Genomic DNA, 18,618 nt, shown 5'->3' with positions numbered 1-18,618 from the left:
GATTCTATTAGGTTTGCATCAATTTTTGGAAACATTCCATGATTTTCTGGAGACTTTTGGATTTTTTGAAAAGTTTCGGGAATTTTCCAACCCTTTGCAACCCTATATTTGATTGGATTATTAGAACAGCTTTTGTTGTTGTTATATACCATTGACATATATACAAACATCAATAAATACCAAATATTTTACATAAATTGTGGAGAACTAATAAGTTCCTAAAATGCAGTCGACAACTGTTGGTTGAAAATTACATTAACTTTGTCGTCGTCTTCCAACTTTTTTTTGGTGTAGGGAAAGATTATAAACTGTTCTTTCTCCTTCACAGATAGGTGCGCTACTGAATCATTCTAAGTAAAACCAGTTAAGTGTATTATGAAATTTAAAAGGGTCAATTTTTTATTTAATGCTGACTGTAAGAAAGCCACAGAGTTTGCAGAGACGTATTACATTCTGAGAAGATTAGGTAATACTGACATATACAGTGCCTCTACACACAGCATCCTGTCTTTGGCCACCCAAAAAAAAAAATATTGTTAGTAAAAACTTTTTTTTTTAAATCACAGAGAAGGCTGAAAACAACAAACACACATACAGATATACTTTCCACAAGGTCAAATAAAAAAGGCACAAGGCACCAGAAAAACCTTATCAGCAAGACAACATAAAAAAAGATAAAACCTCTCTGTGAATGATGAACCACAAGGTAGGAGAACCAAATCACCTGCCCTAATGATTCGGAAATGGTGGGGATGCGCTAAACTGACCAAAGAGAATGATTACATTAGATCCACAATAAAACCCAGTTCAAGGACATAAGAAACTGAAAGATACAGCTCTTATTTCTGGCAGAAGCAAACCCAAAGCGCTCACACATCCTGTCCTATGAATTTATCAGCATTGAAAATCTCATTCAGGTTTCAGAATATCATGGCTGAAACTGTAAGATGGCCAGATGGCCTTCCTTCACACACACAGGCCTTAATGTTGCTTGGCAGCAAAGGGAGGGAGTGAATCTGCAATATCTGTGAATGAGCTGCAAGGTCTTGAGGTGCTGGGCTGAAGCAGGGCAATGCTGGGACTGTCACATTCGGCACATAGATACAGATGGCCGAAGAAGGCAGGAGGGATGGCTGGAGTTTGCTAATGTGCGAAAGTGAAGGACAACCTGCAAGGGGCCAACAATGGCATCCGGCTCCTTCAACAATCAGCATTTCTGTTCTCTTTAGTGTCTATAAACCCACTGCACAAGAGCCTGCTTAAGCACACAACTGAAGCATGCATGTTTTTCTTGCATAAGACGCAACCAAAGAAGAGCTCTTCAAAGATCAATGTTTGTTCAGAACAAACGACAGAACAGCGACATGAGAGGAACGCGTTTTCACTTGCTGCAAAGAACTGATCAAAGCCACCGTTTTCCCACACCGTAAACAAGAATCAATGGGGCGAGAACGGTAGGTACTAGTGTCCTTAACCCAAAACAGGGAGCAACAGATGGCCTGAGAGACATAAGCACTGACTTGTTTAACAGAAACACAACTGCTGAGTCGGTCCTAGATCAATGGTCTGTGTCAATAAACACCTCACAGTAGACATCAACAACCCAACTGTGCATTTAACATCGAGGTGGATACACACATGGGTTTGGGTTAGACAATAACACAACCTCTCAAGGATATCTTCTGTTTGTTATGAAACCAGGGTGGCTCGAACTGTACCCTGCAGACACGGATACAAAACAGTGCAAATCACTGATAACACTGTGCCAAGATTTCTGTGATACTTCAGAAGACTACACCAATCGAAGATTTCATGGCATTTTGTTCGGGAAAACATTTCCTGAAATATAAGGCACATAAATCAAAGACACTGAGATGTGAAAAAAAATTGTAGAAAATAACTTTTCTACAAAAATTTTAGAAAATAACTAATCCACTGTACCAAAATAATTTTCTTCTTCATTATTATTATTTTCCCACAATTTCAGTCTCTGGAGTGCTTTAGATTTTTATAAGCTTTATGCCTAAATTTTAATCTTAATTTAACATTAAAATGAGAAACTTCTGTTGCCTTGCCTTGCACTGACAAAATATTCAAGCACTAAAAATAAATAAAATACTCCAAGTCCTGAGGATTTAATGTGTTGTTGAATTGAGCCAATTTAAATGTCAGCGAGCAAATGTTATCAGACTAAAATAGGATTTCTCATATATAGAATGTGAAAATGACTTCTGATTCAGTTTGAATTCAGTAAAAATAAATCAGCAATGTATACCATTGTTTTCCAGCAAAATAATTTTTAGTAAGTAGGGCTGCAAAATTAATCAAATTTCTAATCTTATAGATGCCACAATAATGTTATCGTTCAAAGCTGCAATTGACCGTTCCAAGTCCACTTATGTTATTTTGCATGCTTAAGATGCAGGCTTTTTTTTCTTTCTACATGTTATCTTAAATATTTAATTTTAGTATAACATTATGAAACCATTCACATTTTAACTTATTATAATTTAAAGAAAAAAAAAATCGGTTGTATAGTTGACATTTGAGGCTTAATACTATAGAAAAGCACAAAAAGATTTTCAGTAAGCATGATTTCAGCTTGTTTATTTTCATAAAAAATTACAGCATGCGGTTTCATTAGACAATGATATTAACATCATTCAATGTAAATTGTGATAATCAATTTATAATTGTGATTACAATTTCAAGGGAATAGTCAAAAATTATGTGTCAATCGTGCAGCCCTCTAGGAAGTGAACATGAAATCCTACTTTTTCTTTTTTTTTGCAAGGATTTTATAATTATTATTCATGCAGCTTTAATAACCTAATGTTAACTGAAAGCCTATATGGAATAGCCTATTTGTCTTTAGAAAAGTAAATGTGTTACACTGCAGAACCATTTAAAATGAACTAGTGGTGAATAAAAAAATAGTGAAATTTGATGATCAGGACATTTTGTTGTATATTCAAATATATATTTTTAAACCTAAAAAAAACGCAATCTCGTTAATGTTGAACAAAAATAATCATGTATACTTATTTTTATCTTTATTTTTCCCCCAGTCATGTCTGAAAGTAGCTTGAAATAAAATTGGCAATTTTAATATGAAATGTTGGCAGAGTAAGAAAAAAAAATCCTTAATGTTGAACCCTGTACCCAAAGGACAAATTCAAAAGGCTTAATTAAAACTACAGCCAACATAAGTGATTTGTTGGTGGAAAAACTCAACATGACTGATGTTCGGAAATATGAAAACCTTGAACTATATCTTTGACCTACTAATAAATAAAAATCAATGACGTGTATGAGAAAAAAAAAATCTATATCTTTATTTTATTGGGCTAAAGAACATTGTTATTTCTGTGCCATCCTTCTTTCCAGGCTCTTTCCTTGCCTACATTTACTTGTCGTTCCAACCACCCCCTTTCCTGTATTTAATTCATAAACAAGATAATACTCTCAAAGCAATACAGTCTTTCTCCTTGCAGACATGCATTCCTGAAGCAACCTTACCTTGCCAAGGTAACTACCTTCCCACACACGCTGAACACTGAAAAATGCAGAAACACCCTTTCCAACTGCAGGCTCTCTATGAAGACAAAATGGATGCTACTGGGATTGAAATCTGTTGGGTTTTTAGTTTACACAATGTGAGGGAGCACGAACATTCACAAGGGTTTTGGTTTATACAATGGGCCTCATTTACGAAACGTACATACAACAGAAAATTGGGTGTACGGTAGGGCTGCACGTTCTCAAGTTTTTCATTAACCGTTAACCGAGGCCCTTAGCGGTTAATACTCGGTTAACCATAGTGTGCCATAGTAACCATAACCATAGTAATTTCCGGACATTGGCCGAAAAAAAAAAAAGGAATGTCCGACAAAATGTTATCTCTCCGGTCAAATTGTCCTATTAAAACAATCTGAATTTGAGAATAAGCCTAAAATGTATAAGGCAAAAGGTAACAAGCAGACTCCGCGGCCGCCTCGCTAAGGCTATGACTATGTTTGACACGTACAATATTTGAAAATCGATAATTATTTATTTATTTATTTAAATTACATTTATATCTGAATTTGTCAACCTATAGACTTTCAAATATCAAAATGTCATGAATTAATATGTATTTTTGTACAAAATGACATATAAACATATTTTCCTATTATATTTTGCCTGGAAACGCTTCCAACAAGGCGTCGGTTCTATTTCTAGCATGCACGCGTCGAGCCGCGCCTGAGCCGCGCGTCTCACGCAGGCAGTCGACAAGCTCTAACCTGTTAACATGGGAACCGAATTAAAAACAGCCACGCCACGCAGCTGAGATGCTTTCGCTCATCGCCACGCATCCAGTGTGTCCTGACCGGCCTAATGATGCCCGGGTGTTGGCTGTTGAGATTACAACAACGAGGTTGTACTTGAAGTATATCTAAGCACTGTATTGCAATACTTGCATTTTGCCCCGTCACTCGTATTAGCCCGCTTCATATTAGAAAAATGACTTCTTCTTGTGGACATTACAAATGTCTGGGAGCGCTCTGGCAGTCTCTGGTGGTGCAAAAATGTATTACAACTAAATTCAATGCACGGCATTGACGTCACTTAACCGAGCAAAATGTTTCACTCGGTTACACAATTTTTAACGGTTAATCGGTTAACCGGTTAACCATGGACACCCCTAGTGTACGGTCGTTTCAAAGAAAAACTTGGATTTTATCAATATGGATGTGAATGGTGGCTACGATCAAATCTCACATCTGGTCTCAGCTCGTGTACGCAGGTGTTTGAGTTACCTGAACTTACGCGCAGCATAGTAAATATGGTGGAGAAATGTCGAATGACAGCATTTTGTTCATTTTTATTTTCCTGATCGTCAAACGAAGTTCATTAGTCAATAGTTAACCAGTAAGATTAGAATGTCTTTGTTTTTTTATTTTATCCGGGCTTTAGCTTTTTGCGAAAGCGTAAACATTCAATGAGGATTCAATTGTCGCATCATGCACAAGCGGCACTTCTGTGAAAAGAAGAGAAAACAAAACAAAAAAGTAAGTCTATAAAAGGAATAAAATAAATAGTATGATATAGCCTATAATATATTTTATGTAATACTATTAATAGATAGAATAATAAAAAAAAAACAATTCAACAAGTATAGCCTAGGCTTGTTTTTGTGATACTGAACGCATTTTTTTTTTTTTCTTTATATCTTTATTTAATCCATCTGATCGCACAAGCGCTTCACGCACACACAAACTACATTAGTTCTAGCGGTGCCTGACATTTCAGCCATTCATCATCAAACTAAAATGCAGTCAACCAAACAAAACTTACACTGTTTATTTTAAAAGGTCAGCTATAAAATCAGCGTGAAGCACCCAAACAAACATTTTCGCACATGTGGAGGATTTTATAAGGATATTAGAGCATGAGTGAAGTATAAAGCCATGTTTAGGCTACATAATGAATAATAGCTATGCAAACAAATATGGCAAAAACTGAAACATTTTGATTAATGTAGAAGGAGACGGGCTCATGAACCCAATGCCGTTTCAGTTTTACTTGACATCTGTTTGTGGTTTATAACCGTTTTAAACCGTTTATAACTGTTATAAACCGTTTATATTTATCAGTATTTTAATATACATATAAATTACATAAATGTAGCCTAAATGTTTGCAATAACAAGGTTAACAGGTGTTTTTGGAGTAAGATCAATCTCTCTTTTGTGAGATTACTTCCTCTTTTTGGCCGGGTTTCATTTCTCCATGTCGTTCTCCTCGTCTCTATTGGTGAGGCTTCTAAACCTGGGGTGTGATATTTAAATGACGACGGTTTTCTGCCTCCACATTTATCAACATGCGATCATTCGTACGACGATATTGGCGGCATACAAATGTTTCATGAACCACACGTTGTAACAGTTTTACAGTTACATTGGTCCCATTAGCTTTCTATACATGCAATATTTAATCCTGTCACTAGGGGCACTATAGCCAGTGAGATGCCTGGAAACATAAAAAGGATAAGAGAACAAGTATGAGGTAGGAAGGATGTTTTAACCACATGGCGATACTTTCTTGTATTTTTGGCCCTGATTTGAGGAACCTGAGTTTCTTAAACTCAAGTGTAAGTACCCCTGTAAGTAGGATTGGTAAAATTTGTTAATGGTGTCACTAAGTTTTTTTTGATACAGAGGGTTCAATTTGCAGGCATACGGAGGCAGCTCAATTGTAACTAGGACCTTGATCAAAAAGGGGATTAATTGTCTTTGGTCTGCCAATAACATCTTTGATATCTATTGTACATTTTACAAGCTACAGTTCGTATGGTTCCAGGCAGATGTGTCCTCATCAACAAAGCACTTAAGTACTGTTTCATCTTGCTCCTACTATCCCTAAGACTGAGTTCATAGTAGCGAAAGATGCCACTATCATTGTCTGGACTATTAAATGTCTCCCTTGCAACTGAATAACTATGCACATTGTCCCTTAATTTCTATATGTAGCATTAAAAGTGTTGTTAAAAGCAAGTGTTACAACGTGACCTCTGTTGTAAGTTAATTTGTGCGCACGGATCTGAGCTCGTTTAGACGCTAGATTGACAAATGAGGCCCAATGTTAGAGAGCACTAACATTCAAAAATTCAAGAACAGGGCGGTCTCACATAATGAAGAAAATGCTGGACTCCACAGACACCAGGAAGTGTGAAGACACGCAGTGGTGTTGACTTGTAAGAAATAACACACACGTGTTCCTCAGGTTCTAAAGCAGTTCTGCCATCTTTACTAGGCCAGCACTACAAGTTACGAACCAGCTGGAAGGTTAGTCTGTTTGTCAGCGTCAAACACACCTGGTCTAGACCATTTCCCAACCTCCATGTGTCTCTTTAAAACATGCGTTATCAGAGGCTAATATCTCAACACCAGAGCTGGTGTGAAAAGCACGCTCTGGCCAGCGTGATGTTTGCTACCCAAGTTGTTTAATGATTTAAGAACTGCTGGGTTAGATGAGGCATAACTAATTATTAGTGTTGGCACATATTAGAGCCTAGCATGTGCGCTAGAGCCAACCTCAAATCATAAGACATAGGGTTAGGTATAATAATGAGCAAAAACAGTGATGGATGTTTTAAACATCCCTAATGAGCCATAAAAAAAAAAAATAAGAAAAACTATTTTTAGTGTACAATTATTTGTTCCTGAAATTCATGGGATTTTCAGTAAAATCCACTATGTACGAACCCTTCAAGCGATATCCCACAAAGTTGTGCAGCATGAGGACACCCCCTCCTCCACACCAGTGCCATTCAAAGAAAATTAAATTGACGGATTTAAGATTCACAAGGAGTGCACGGAGCGCGGCCCGGCACATGCCCTGAATTTTAAACTCTAATCAGACCTCCTTCTTATCGCCCACACCGATTTCAATTGGCGAAGGAAATGGCATAGCAGAACACAGACTCGGGAATGATACCAAAAGAAATGTCCATTTTATGGTGTTGCATTCTTCTAAAATATATGATAAATGTGGGGGTGGGGTGGGGGGGGAGGGTGGATTAAGAAGATAAAGGAAATGTCTCTGAATGTGTAAAGAAAGAGTAAACGGCCTAGACAAAGGACGTATGAATGTTATAACTGCAATCGATAACAAGCGTAAAACCATAGAGGAATTTTCCTGAGTGGGCTGTGCTGAAAGAGTGTCAAGATTGTACAAGGGCGGTAAAGGGTGCTATTTTTGCATGTCATAAAGACAACCCACTGAAAAGGGTGGGATAAGGGTTTCCACTCTATTGCTGGGGTTCCTTTTTGAATCGAGGGCCCCCCCACAACTTATAGGATTTGTGACCTTTCTTGTCATGTATTTTACTGGAAACAAATGTATAGTTAGGTGTATGTATGTATATAACACACCCATGTAGTTTTTAAATAATAATAATCTCTGTGATTTGTCCAGGTCTAGAAATCAAACTTTTATCATTTCCAAGTTTATGGTTTCCAAGACCATGTGAATCCTGGTTCTTGAAAGGATTAAAACAATTGTAAGTGGGGTGAATTAAAGCAAGAAATATCTAGATTTGTAGTCTCATTTGAAATATTTTAAGTCATCTTGAGGCCCTCAGGTTGATAACCACTACCCTGACCATAAACCAGTAGCAACACGCCTAGCATGCTTAAACCGAGGCCCAGTTTCAGGTTTCAACCTAAATTTGCTTTCAAGTGCAAAAAGTAGCTGAAGATGGAAAGAAAACATCCTGGCCAAATCATAAAAGGTTAATATATCACCGTTTAAACGGCATACTGTAAATCACTAACTCCAAGTAGACGTATTCAAGGCCTAAGGCGTTCACGTGACCATTGCTTTTGTGAACGTGAAGGTGACCAGAGTACAACTGTCACTAGTCCACAACCAAGCTCCCTCTTTCCGCTGTACCAGGCTAATCTGATAACAAACGGTGACTGTTTTCTCCCCGTCTTGGCGTAGACACAAAGGTAGTACTCACTTAAGACAGCTCCAAAATTACCCTCCTAAAGCATTCTCGCAAAGATCACGACACAGTCGCACTTCAGTAAACAGCGTTCAATTTGTGTGGGAGTCAAAGATCAACATAAAGCAGCGGCTCAGTAGGGGTAAACAGAAAACCTGCCTTCATCCAAAAGGCTGCTGGACACAAATTGGTGCTTGCAAACATTAAACAGGCCCAATGTTTCATTTTCCTCTCAAATCTTTAAACGCGAACCCCAACTGTTATTGATCAGCCAGACACAACATCAGGCATGGTAATATGTAAACAACATCTTTAAAAATCAATATTATTGCATTTGTAAGCAGGTAATTGAAGTGCGAGTTGGCCTTCATCTGCCCAGTTTCTCCCATACAGAGCTGACAACATCTCTGAGTCTCCAGACCATCGCGTTAACATCCTATGCTACATTAAACCCGCGTTTCTACAGCGCGCTGAGCTAGTGAATCACGCCGTCTTCCCTGTAAAACAGATCTTCCCTCCCGCTTTCCCTCCGCTGAGATCACAGTCCAGGACGTCTCCATTGAGCTCAAAAGAAATCCACCTGAAAAACACTGTTGAGACAACTCGGCATGTCGAGCTCTGACAGAAAGCTGCTACTTTTTAATCGCCGCTTTGTGTTCAAGGTGCACGAAGGAAAAGGTCGCAAGATTGTACTCAAAGCAGTTTTCCCTCCAAAATGTCAAAGTGCAGCTTTGGTCTAAAGGCCACTGACACCGCAGAAAGTCTTGACCCGAGCTGTGCAACAGATTTCAGCTACATGAAACAACATGTTGGATCTTTTTATTCTTCTTCCTAACACTTTCCTATTTTTGCTGTATCCCTCCAGTCTCTTCTAAAAATTAAGTGTGAAGCTGTTGCTAATGGTGGTTTTGCCAGTTATAAATGATATTGTTGAACTTTGCCCATTAAAGGTGCGTTCACACTAGCACTTTTGGTGCAGACCAGGGTTTGATTGACGTCAGAGTTCGGTTCGCTTGGACGATGTGAACGATCTCTGGTGTGCACCTGCGAACCGTAGCAGAGTCCACTTAAAAAGAGTGGTCTGGGGTTTGGTTCATGTGAACTCTGTACAATACTCAGTACGGTTCGCTGCTGATGTGAGAGTTCAAGTGAGAGTTTACCCGGTTCATGTTTTTAAACTTTGCCACTTTAAAGTTTCTAACTATATATTATATATTTTTTTTTGTGATATTAAATTTTGGACTCTTTGATAAATGTGTACCTCATGTTATTCCAAACAAGTATGTTTCAATGCAAAATTATTATTATTATTTTTATTTTTTTACTTGTACAAGTCAGTGTGGTCCAATGTTGTTCTTCAAAATGAGGGCGAGTAAATGATGACGGAATTGTATTTTTTTTTGATAGAGCTACAAGGACACTTAACATGAAGATGCTAAACTGAACGCAAATCGAATAAACATCCAAAATGAAAAACATGATGGTTTACTGACGTCAGCAGAAAGATATTAATGTGCACCGCTGAATCATTGACAATAAGACCATGAACATGTATTAAAAAGGAAACAGGGTCATGTTTGATTTCCTGTCGACTTTAAACCGGAGTGAAACAACTGGTCAGTTCTGGCATTATGGCACACTAGGAGATTGCAAACTAAGCTCGGGCCACATGGGTAAAGCAACATGACAGAACATTAACTCATTAAGCAAACACACGTCTCCTCTGCGGCAATGCATGCTATTGCATACTATAGACGTTCATGGTATTCGACAAAAAATCTATTTGCTCAGTGCAAGTCAGTGACATGGATATTTCTCAGCTTTCTTCCTCTCAGCCCCACACCTCTGCTGATGATGCACGTCTTATCACAGTACCGATATAGTACTCAGCCTTACATTAGAGCCGTTTCCCGCTGTCTTTAAAGCCCCCTCCCCTCAGAACAGAGCCCCAGGGTTATTTACAAGCAGTACTACAGAAATCTAGGTTAGGCAGCAATTGAAGTGTGAACTACAGCACGCTGCAGCAGACAGTGCCTCCAAAGACTGAAGCAGCTTACTGGAAAATAAACAAGAGATCTGCATAAAAAAAAAAAAAAAAAAAATACATGCTTGTGGTAGGAGCAGCCAGCCACAGACTCGGCTTGCAGCGTCATCTCAAATCCAATCACCCTGCAAGATTACGTGTCTGATTACGAAAGCACGGGAGTTATGAGTGGTCCGGTGCATGACTCTACACAAGCTGCACACTGGGAGTTTTCTCCTGGGTGCGCCTTGCCTCACGGTCAGCACCATACGGCGTAATCCAAGTTTAAAGCTTTTTTTTGTGTGGGTGTGTGTGTGGAGAGATTTGTGCAAAGCCCAAATAGGTACTTCACGGAATCGACCATGCAATCATCTACAATAAACTTGCAGGAACCTGCATGCCGGAGGGGAGGGGGGGGAGCACCTCATACTCGGTCTATTTTTAAAACCCAACAACGGCGAAGTCACGTGTGCAGGAAATAAATCGATCCTGTCACACTCTGCTAACGTTTTCTCAGCGCTCCTCCAGAAGGACTGCACCGTAAAAGGAGAGTTTTACTAGGTATACACCAGAAATAAATATTATCTCCGTGGACTGGTTAGCTCAGACAAATCAAGGCATAAATGAACATGCAATTACAGAGCCAAGAGAGTTCTTCTCAGGGGCAAGTGAATCAATAACACTTGACAAGTGCAACAGTACAACAGGCCAGAACATCTTCTGTAAAGTGATCAGCCCGAAGGGTATTGCAACACCTGCAATTGCAATTAAATTAAGAGGAAAAAAATAAAATGGACTTAATTAGTATCCCACCACAGACTCTCAAAAGAGACCATGGTTTGAGGTAGTAACAATATGAAGGTTAAACTTGCAGAAGACTTTGCAACGTGAAATACAACACAAAAAAAGAGGACAGGAAGGAAAATTATACCTGTCCTCTAATTTTATCCCCCTTTACTCACTGGATTTTCCCTTGGGAATGAATGAGAGGGGATTGCGGAAAATAGACTCAACTACATGCCAAGACAGAGATATGGCCTTATTCCAGAACAACTCCTCTTTAAACCTCGTTCATATGAGACATGCGGTGACTAAACAACCAAGCGACTCATCACTGAGAAAATAATGTGTGGGTGTTTTTATGTGTGCGTTAAAAATCTGGGTTTGACAGCCTGAACACCACTAAAAACTGGAGTGGAGTTTTTAACGTTCAGATAGCAACAGAATTTCATGATCAACTGGAAATCAGATCGTCTTTACCGTAGTGACCTCTCAATGGCGAAGTAACTTACACGTGACATGTAATTATTTGCTAGCATGTCAAATTGGGTTCATATTGACAACGCAAAACCAAAAGCAAATCAAAACAACTTAGCATAGACATTAGGGCATATTACTATTAAAACATTCATAATTCATACCCGGTTTTTATCGTTGGAGACTAAGGATGAATTATTTAGACGCTACTCATTTAAAAAAAGTAGAAGAAAAAAAACAATCTTCAAAGCTTTTAAAAGCAAATAATTGTATCCAAAACAATTCTAGTTGATCTTCAGATCAAATGTGATTGACGATTCTGCAGATTATAATCATTGTAAACACAAACTATGCCACATTATAAACTGGCTACATGGATTTTTCTTCGCAAACCAGTCCAGAATCTCACTGCCATGTTTTTTGGAGTCAATCTTGGGTTTAGATAAAACCGACTGCTCTTGGAGAGCATTTTCCTGTTTGCTGAGGAGCATGAGATGAAAAAGTCAAATATTGAAGGATAGCGTGGAAACCAAATGTCTGGCGTGATCATGGAGGTCTTCATGTCCCCTGACAAGAAGGGAAAAAAGAAAAAAAAAAAAAACACACAGCTGAATGGTTTAAAAACGTCTCCATGGAGAGGCAGACGTGATGAACATACTAAAAAGCCAAACAAGCCAATAAGTTTAAAAAATATATATACACACACACACACATTCCTTCTGGTTCATTAGTGCTACACACTGAGGTTACTTTGTTATGTCTATATGAAGATGAAGCGACAAACAAATTCAAAAAGCCCCCATGAGTGAGTTTCAGTTTGATTTAAACCCAAATGTAAACCCCTTTCATCCACTTTTCTTTGAAAAGGCGACAGAAAAGGTTTTAAACACAAAAGAAAGAGACATCGGAAACCAAATTCAACGCGGAAATTAATTTCAGCTGCCCCATATTTAGCACCAACACGTACAATAACAATCCCGGAGTTTCTGCTGGGACTGAGATTATGGATTATCTGTTGGTGATCGATAACATCTAAAACGACTCAATAATGTCGTTTAAAACCGAAATAAGCGGACAAAATGACCAGATGATGACCACAACGAGGATGTTAACGTTACACCGGAAACGATTTAAAGTACCTATATCGCATCGATTCAAAAGTCAGGTCATCGACATCAACTGATAACCAATTTGACAGATAAATGTATCATTAATAATAAACCTGCCAAATTAAACAGCGGCGATGGACGACTGGGGGTCGCTAAAAAATAAATAAAACACAAACCAACGCATAGATTCGAATCTATTCTGAACATTCGAATCCAGTGAATCTTAATAAGAGCGTTACAGCTTTTGTTGAAGCCCAGCTTGTGACGTGACGCGTTCGACGCGACAAACTAAAAGGCGTAAGAAGATTGTTCGACTATCGTACAAATGAAGCGTTGTGGTTAATCGCGTCGGCGGTCGTTTACTACAGCGTAGAGGGGGGTCTTACACCTGTTTGCATTAAAAGCGTTAGTCTCTGCAGTACAAACATAGCCAAGCCTACATGTATCGCTCTAATTCAGCCCAGCTGTCTCCAAAGCCCTCGACGCGATGTCTTACCTCGGCTGAAACAGATCGCCGTCACATCCTAGCCATTATAATGTCTGGATGTCACACTTATAAACGCATCCGAGCGCAAGCAGGAGAAGAAATCTCGCCCTTCTAGCTCTCTTCTCTCTCTATCTACACGAATCAATCTGCACACACACACACACACACTTTCACTGTCCAAACTCGAGACCCGATCAGCCGAGCACAGAGTCGATACATCCTTGAACAATTCACTGTGAGACCGCAAGACGCGATCAGCCGAGCCCAGATTCAATCGATACACTCTTTTGTATAGTCTGTAATGACGAAAAAAAAGAAAAGAAACGAAAGATAAGGAAATTGGGGGAAACAATGAGATTATTACGTTATTTTACTTTATCTGCAATACCCATGTTTTTCAAATATATTTGGTTTTATATTTTCAAGACAGTTACTCAAATTACCCTTTCAAACTGGATAACAAGAAAAAAAATAACAATTAAATAAATGTTTCAAATTAACGTTGCCTTGCATATTGTATAGTTTATTTATTTATTTTACATACACGTTTACTTAACTTTGTAAGTTGTTGTTTTCATTATTTATTTCACACATTCTGAACAGTTTTTTTTTCCCTCTTTTTTTATTTCTTGAAATAAATACAAATAAAATGTATATAGTGTCCACCCATGTAAATTTTTGCTCTTGGATTAAACGCATTTGCTTTTTTTTATTGATTCGACTAGTGTTTGTATATTATACGCTTTTTAAATTATACTGCTTGAATAAAAAGGTTTTTTTTTTTTTTGTTTGTTTTTTTTTTTACTATTTGAAATATGTTTTATATAACACTCATGTAAATAGGCCTATAAATGTTTTGGCCTCTCTGAAATGAATTCCTGCCTGATTCCCATTATTAAACTGTTTGCCTATTTCTTCTTCTTCTTTTTATTAATTTAATCAAATTAATTATTATTGTTGTTGCTGTTGCTGTTATTAAGCTATTGCTGTAGCTTAACTTTTGTTCTTATTACTAGTTAATTTTTTTTTTGTTGTGGGACCTGACTTGTACCGCTAAAAACTTTCGCTGATGTCCAGTTTCAAGACTAGAACCCAGAGACCTTTCCCACACGGCAACAGAGAAGATATTTACCGTTATGCACAGGTAGAGAATAGCCGACTGAATCCCCAGAGTGATACAATCCCTCCCAACGCTTCTCCAGCTGCTGTAGTTAAAGCACAGTCTCGCGCTGCTGGTGTGCGATGCGTTCACGCGCTCGTTTACACACTCGCTCCTCTCCTCACGAGATTAATACGAGACAGACTGGGGCATTTAGGTTGAATTATTCCTGGCAAATCCACGGGACTACTGCGCAGCGCTTGATTACAAGTTCTGTTTTGAGTCTTTATGGCAAAGAAAATCAAATTAAAACAGAAAGATAAAATGAAAGTTAGCATCGGTAGTCAGCAGGCGTCACATGTCGCTGTCTTCAGCCTCGCGCCTCGGAGACGCGGCTTGTTGAAGAAATGCAGTGTGTTTGATCGCAGTGTGAGCTGCTCCGCACTTGCTGTCTGAGCTTTGGAGAATATCTGGCCCTTCCTCAAGAGGAGGAGGAGCAGGATATACCCACTCCACCCCTCACACGACTCCACCTCACTGCTACTGTCCACAGACTACAGCCCTGACGAGACTAAACACACCACAGATAGCTGGAGAGATACTATTATTATTGTTACCATAATTGACCTATGTTGTAATGTAGACTAATAATTAAATAATATGATATCATGGTTTATTTGTTATCATAAACCTTTTAATAATTAATAATGTCATTATTATAAGAATACGTGTTTTATATAATTTAATAATATATGAATAATTATATATATATATATATATATATATATATATATATATATATATATATATATATATATATATATATATATAAAGAATATATAAAGAATCTATTAAAATCTAGAATCAAACATTCTAGATTTTTCATAATGTAATTCATGCATTTTTTATATTTATTATATTATACAAAATAAATTAAAGCTTATAAGCATTAACAGATATTACATGCTTGACAAGCTTATTAATATTATTATTGAAATATTTAATGTAACAGCACATAATAATGCTTACACAATATATATTTTAATATGTATAATGAAAAAATACTATGATGATTAAATGTGTTTTATATTAAAATGTTTAACCTGATTATTATAATTTTTTTAATACTTCTGTAACATAATTAATTATATAATGTTTTATCAAACTTTTTTAAATTATACTTTTTTATAAAATGTAAAACATGTTATAAATTATATAAAATATTTATATTTATAATGTTATATAAACTATTTAAAAACAACAATTTTTAATATCTTTAATATTATTATTAATATTAACCAATGTTACATTTTACAAATGTTTAATATATGTTAGATGTCGACCGATGTATCGGTTTTGCCGATTAATCGGCACCGATAGTATATAATATATATAGTTATTATTATATAACCGGCAGATAGATTGATCCTATATAGTGCCTGTGTTTGATATTGTGGGTTTATATATATATATATATATATATATATATATATATATATATATATATATGTCATGGTCTTGTCATGATCCTGTCTCTATCTCTCTCTTCTTCTCTCTCTGTCTCCCCCTGCCGGTTTATCCCCTCCTGTCTCCCTCGCTCTTCGCTTCTGTGTCACAGCTGTCTTCACTTCTCATTAAGATAATTCCCCCTCCACCTGGTTCTCATCTTGCCTCGTTATTTGGGCTACTTCTACCCTCTCGTTCCCGTGTCTCATTGTCAGATTGTTACTTCCGAATGAAGCCGTTGCCTTTGGCGTCCATGTTAGCAGTTGGTCTTGTCCTGTCCTGTCCTGTCTCGTCGGGGTGAAGTTAGTTGTCTACTATCGTTACCTGTACATCTCTGTGCTCACCCATTATACCCCACAGAACCTTACCTGCTGTTCTACGCCGCGACCGCCCCGCACCGCGAGCTCCGATCCCCGGCTCTCCCCTGAGCCCAGTCAAAGCCTCCACCTCGCCAGCCTTCTGGTCGTTCCAGCCACGGAGGTTTCCTGTGTTAGTTTAACCCAGCCTTCGGGTCTTCCTTAGTTTTCATCTTTGTACTCCTTAGTTGGATTTTCCTGTGGCTTTCCTTTGTTGGATTAAAGACTGTCATTTTGCCCTCGCATTTGAGTCCTCTCTCTTCAATATCCATCACAGAACAATCTGACCATATGATGGACTTAGCGAGTGGCAGCCCGTTCCAGACCGCCGTCGAGCACCAGGGCGTCCTCCTCGGGAGGCATGAGGAGGACATCTCCGCTACCCGACACGCCGTCGGTTCTTTGGCCGCCCAAATGTCCGAGCTTTCCAGCCAGGTCCACAACCTCCGCCTCCAGCCTTCCGCCTCTTATTCTCCTCCTGGTCAGACGGAGCCTCGGATAAACAATCCTCCGGTCTATTTGGGTGAGCCAACTCAGTGCCGCGCTTTCCTTACCCAGTGTGAGGTGGTATTCTCGCTCCAGCCCGCTACTTATGCTAAGGAGAGGGCCAAGGTGGCTTTCGTTCTTTCACTCCTCCACGGGCGGGCTCGCGAATGGGGAACGGCCAACTGGGAGACGGAGGCAGAGTGCATCTCAACCTTTGAGCGCTTCAAGGAGGAGATGATCCGGGTCTTCGACCGCTCCGCCTACGGAGAGGAGGCGTCCCGTCGGCTTTCCACACTCCGGCAGGGAAGACGATCCGTGCCGGATTTCTCCGTTGAGTTCCGGACCCTCGCTACCACCTGTGGGTGGAACCAACCCGCACTGACTGCTCGCTTCCTGGAGGGCTTGTCTCCAGAGGTGCGGGACGAGGTCCTCGTCCGTGAGATCCCCGCCCGGCTCGACGACCTTATCGACCTGGCCATCCGGGTGGAGAGACGGTTTGATCAGCGCCGTCGTGCTCATCGCCTAGAGGAGAGTCTCTTCTCGCCGCCTCGAGTCAGCCCCTCCCACTCTGAACCGGAACCCATGCAGCTGGGTGGCCTGCGTATTTCACCTAAGGAGCGTCAGAGGAGGATCTCTAACCGCCTCTGCATGTACTGTGCTAGTGCCTCTCACTTTGTGTTTTCGTGTCCTGTAAAAGCCAACGCTCGCCAGTAGGAGGAGGGTTACTGGCGAGCGCTACCACTAAGACCATCCCTTCCACTTCCTGCACGATACTTCCAGCGCATCTCCAGTGGGCGGGGTCGTCAGCCTCCTGTGCGGCCTTGATCGACTCTGGGGCCGAGGGAAACTTTTTGGATGAGAAGTGGGTGCTCCAACAAGGTATTCCGCTCACACCACTAAGAGACTCCACCTCTTTATTTGCCCTTGATGGCAGCGCCCTACCTAGGGTACAGAAACAGACTATCCCATTAACTCTAACCGTTTCTGGCAACCATAAAGAGACAGTTTCCTTTTTTATTTTTCAGTCTCCTTTTACTCCTTTAGTACTGGGGCACCCTTGGTTAGAACTTCACAATCCACACATTGACTGGGCTAAGGGGTCTGTTTTGTCTTGGAAGTTGTCGTGTCATGTTAAGTGTTTAGCCTCGGCTGTTCCCCCCGTGTCTTCTGTTTCTGTGTTGCAGGAGGAGACGGGAGATCTGACTGGGGTTCCGGAGGAGTATCACGATTTGCGAGGGGTTTTCAGCCGTTCTCGAGCCATGTCTCTTCCGCCCCACCGTCCGTATGACTGCGCTATTGATCTCCGCCCGGGGACCACGCCCCCTCGGGGTAGGCTCTATTCTCTTTCTGCTCCCGAACGGGAGGCTTTAGAGAATTATTTATCTGAGTCTCTCAGCGCCGGCACAATCGTTCCGTCCTCGTCGCCTGCCGGCGCCGGATTCTTTTTTGTTAAGAAGAAAGACGGTTCTTTACGCCCATGCATAGATTATCGGGGGCTGAACGACATCACGGTTAAGAATCGTTACCCCTTGCCACTGATGTCCTCAGCCTTCGATATCCTGCAGGGGGCAAAAGTCTTTACCAAGCTCGACCTACGTAACGCCTACCATCTCGTACGCATTCGGGAGGGGGACGAGTGGAAGACCGCCTTTAACACGCCCCTCGGCCACTTCGAGTATAGGGTCCTCCCCTTCGGATTGGTTAACGCCCCCGCTGTCTTTCAGGCTCTGATCAATGACGTCCTTCGGGATATGCTCAATTTATTCGTTTTTGTCTATCTCGATGACATTTTGATTTTTTCGCCC

The 18,618-nt window shown here is 39.8% G+C and overlaps 1 protein-coding gene across 2 annotated transcripts in view; it reads right to left on the bottom strand.

Moving 5' to 3' along the window:
* LOC127942408 (dystroglycan 1) overlaps window positions 1-14,938 on the bottom strand; it is a 35,384-nt gene extending 20,446 nt beyond the window's left edge. Inside the window, exon 1 of one of the 2 annotated variants that reach the window (XM_052538107.1) lies at window positions 14,499-14,938. The gene's annotated coding sequence lies outside the window, so the exon portion shown is untranslated. Of the gene's footprint in view, window positions 1-13,375; window positions 13,620-14,498 lie in introns of those variants that run through there. The other variant, XM_052538106.1, reaches the window with a different exon arrangement.
* Window positions 14,939-18,618: the final 3,680 nt, after the last annotated feature.

Source organism: Carassius gibelio, chromosome A22 (genome assembly GCF_023724105.1).
Source record: "Carassius gibelio isolate Cgi1373 ecotype wild population from Czech Republic chromosome A22, carGib1.2-hapl.c, whole genome shotgun sequence".
NCBI lineage: Eukaryota > Metazoa > Chordata > Actinopteri > Cypriniformes > Cyprinidae > Carassius > Carassius gibelio.
This window is presented reverse-complemented; position numbering and strand designations above follow the sequence as displayed.